This window comes from Berghia stephanieae, chromosome 2 (assembly GCF_034508935.2).
Source record: "Berghia stephanieae isolate SIO BIC M18660-M18661 chromosome 2, UCSD_Bste_1.3, whole genome shotgun sequence".
Lineage (NCBI taxonomy): Eukaryota > Metazoa > Mollusca > Gastropoda > Nudibranchia > Aeolidiidae > Berghia > Berghia stephanieae.
Genome location: NC_088361.1, coordinates 28,409,407 through 28,413,576, shown reverse-complemented (window position 1 = coordinate 28,413,576; position 4,170 = coordinate 28,409,407).

Here is a 4,170-nt window from a genome sequence, read left to right as displayed (position 1 = left end):
ATTTGTTTAGCCAGGAAAAAATTACAAGATTCTAATTTTGATCGAATGAGTGAATTGATTAACAAGGACGAGATGTCTCGTGTGGTGCGTTATGTGTTTGGTGCCGACACTGCCTTAAACTGTAAAGAACTAGAACTGTATATTTCATACATCGCTTTCATTTTCTTTGACAAAGTCTTTGTGGACACGACAGGCAATTTCTCGCATCGTCTCTCACAACTCACTTCCCCACACTGCATACAATGAATCTCCCGACGGACCACAACGGAAACAGATCATCAAAATCGCGCGTCGCGAGCTGACGAGAAAAGCGACAATAAATAGCTAATTTAGTCCCCGTCTCACGCGGGAGCGCAAAAGGTCTACGGGGCCCTATCGCATTTCACGTCTTTTCGGGCCAGACTCGGGCCACAATCGAGTCCCCGTGGGGCCCTTGGGGATATGTCGATTAGTGTAGAAACACGCTTGGCCCTCGCGAGTGATTCGTGGGCAGGGAAAAGATTCCACGGTTACTAGTCGAGTTGACGCATAACGTGCGGATAATGGGGTTTGTTCTTTTATGGGAATGGTCTCCCTTGTCCAATATTGCACATCCACGCCAATCGAAGCCCGTTCCGTTCTGTCGTACTTTTTTTAAAAACACATTTTAAAAATTTGGCCAGATACCTCGTCCCTCAAATGTCGATCGATTAAAATAATCCTCGCCTTTCCAAAAACTCTAAAACCTGAGACACTTCGAAATGTCTCATATTTAAGATTTATTGGCAGGATGAGGGTAATTTTAATTGATCGATATTTGAAGGACGAGTTTTCTGGCCAAAACGTCTAATATGTGTTTCTTCAGAGTAAGGCAAAGTTGTGATCACAATTATTCATTGCCACTTAGTTTGATTGACTTACAAAGCGATCGGGATTAGGAGTGTTTGTGTGCTGTTTGTTTATAGATTCGGGGTGGGGGAATGTAGGTGTGTGTGTGTGTGTGTGTGTGTGTGTGTGTGTATGTGTGTGTGTGATGTAGTAATGGTATATATATTGCGCTTACCCACGAAAAACACGATGCTTTGAGCACCTGGCAATATTTTTTTACTCTAACTATATCTCGACGATGGAACAGCATACATATAACAAGGCTTGCAGACTGAGCAATAAAGACAACTCTGAATTTTAGGAGGTGGGGATAGATGTAATTCCACTTTTGATAGAACGGAGAACATCAGTACAAAATATATTTCCAATCGAAATACCTGATCGAGGGTTCGAACCCTCGGACACAATTGTGGTCGTGTATTAAGCCCGACCTCTAAGCCAGAGCGACACACTATAAATATGAAATAAACTAATGGGACATTCTGATATTTTTGTGGCGTCGGTGGTCGTCTTTTCACAAAAAGTCAAGCGATGTTAAGCGTGGTTGGTGGTCGGATGGGTGACAGTGATTCTAAAAAGAATATTTGTCAAAACGTTGCGTCCTTACATGAGACACTGACCTACCCGATTAAGGCATGGAAGAGTGAATATCTGGTTTTAGGTAATGACGCATATAGGAAGACTGCTAGTATGAAAATTGCGCATAATATAGGCGACTTGCTCGATATGAAAAGGTAATATAATTTCCTAGGCCCAACTAGGAGGATAAATTAAGCACTGATACGCGTATTGAACATGGTAAACCCATTAAAATTTGGTGATGTAAATGTTCATATTTGTTTTTTCCATAATGATGAAAATCAATCAAACAAAAAATGAATAAACAAAAACAAACAAAAACAAAAACGAAAACAAAGGGGAAAAAAAGAGAAACCGAAATCAATTTGAGCTGTCAGTTCTCTCTTTGTAAACATACTCTATACAATCCGAAAAAACAAAACTCCCTATCCACCACTAAATTAAAAAAAATTTGCTCCCAATTTACTTTTTCCATGGTAAATTTTCTTTTTAATGAAAAGAGACATGCGATTAGTATGTCCTCATTATGTGTTCAATGAACAAACACAAAAATGTGAAAATTGGAAAGTCTCGGAATTGATACAAGCAATTGACATTTGGGGAGCAAACCCTTCATCAGCAATACAATTATCATAGAACTGATTAAAACCTAAAAAAAAAAAAAATTTAAACAAGAATAAAAATAAAAATAAAGAAAACGCAGTGAGAATGTGTGGCAAGTAGTAATATGCTCTCCTTGGTGAATTGAATATGAATTATCTATTGTTTTGGAGTTTATTTAGCTCCTCTGTGTGTTACTATTGCCGTTTCTTCATTTATTGATTCCCGACGATAGATTTGCACATGACACGTCCATTGTTAGTATAATGTATATTAAATACTGAAGATTTTCCATTTTCAGCTTTTATTTAGTATTTGCACGATCATAGGCTTCAGAACCCAGTTACAGTTATCGAGGAGAGGACACAAATACAATATTCTGTGGTGTTCTTTAACTTTATGATGAAGGGAGGAAATTCGTTACAATGAGACAACTACAGTGTAGTCCTCGTGTCATGGAGAAATATGGATTCTCTCTCTCTCTCTCTCTCTCTCTCTCTCTCTCTCTCTCTCTCTCTCTCTCTCTCTCTCTCTGTGTGTGTGTGTGTGTGTGTGTGTGTGTGTATCTGTTTTAAAATCGAAATACCCTTAAGGGGCCCAATCAAAAAGTCGTCGAAATTTTGATGCACATCAAAATTCAGTCTTGTCAAAATCATCTACATGGACACATCGGTAGCCGTAGCACAGGTGATCGCCTTAGACTAAAACAAAAAAATTAAACACCACGTAAACGGCGGAAATGGTCGAAGGACTGGTTTTTACAAGGGGAACCCACGAACACGCTAACATTCTCCAAGAATAACGTCTTAACGAACCAGAGGACTTCCGAAACTTCCTTCGAATGGATGTCCCATCGTTCGATTGAAATATTCGGCTGTGTCGAGTCATTAATAAGGAAAGAAGACACTGTTATACGTTCGTCCATACCACCAAGTGAACGATTGTCTATAACACTGTGGTACCTGGCGTCTGAAATGCCCTTGAAGACTTGGAATTCCTGACAACATCTCCACAGGCGTTTTTATTCACTTTTCTCAGTTCATTTTGAAAGTTTGTTCTCAGATTATTATTTTTTCTTCAGTTCCTCTAATATCCCTGAGGTGAAATGTTCTTAATATTTATTTCACAGAATCTGCAGCATTCTTTGCCCGATTGTAGTAGTCTTCATATTTCGCTCTCCATAAGGCTGGCAAGGTCTTGTACGCGTCTAAATTCAATCAAAATCCTGCTGTCACATGCTAAATGAAATTTGATTAAATTTTGGACACGAGTCTACAAACGAATAAAAAATTTGACACCTCGTCAAAACATATCACATGGAGTGCAAACAAAATCGCAAAAAGAAACAGCCTGGTGAGAAAACTCACAAGTACCACCTGGGGAGCCTCACCCCAGGTACTGAGAACGTCTGCTATGGCACTGTGCTACAGTGTGGGAAAATACTGCGCCCCTGTTTGAATGAGGAGCCCACATGTAAACCGCATTGATATCCGATTAAGAGAATCAATGAGAATAATAACAGGATGTCTCAAGTCAACTCCAACTCAGTGGCTCCCAACACTGAACGGCATTGCACCACCAAGTCTTAGACGACAAGACGCTAATCAAAGGATGCATGCAAGATTTGATGAAGCCACAGATGATACTCCTCTAAAAACAATCATAAAGGGAGAACCTTCAACAAGACTCAAATCGAGAAGACCTTTCCACCTAACAAAAATGGCATCTTCAGTGTGGAGGAGAACTGGAAAGAAATGTGGAACAGGGAAACATCAAGAGGAGGCAACATCATAAAAGATCCCATTAAAAGAGTGCCTGCATTCCATAACACCTGAAAATACTGGGTTTCCTCAAATCGCCTCTTAACAGGACATGGCAGAACTGCATCAAATATGTGCAGATGGAAACTTGGGAACAGTGATGCCTGTCGGAAATGCCAGGAAGCTCCAGAGACCAGCGATCACATCGTCCTACACTGTCCAGTAACTAAACTTGAAGCTGGCTATGAAACCGTAATTAGGGCGGAGAAATACTTTCGAAGCTGGGTTGACGAAATAAATTTGGAGGTGTACGCCACTACTACCTGGAGTTGCTCCGTCACAATGTTGATTCAAATATTTTTTG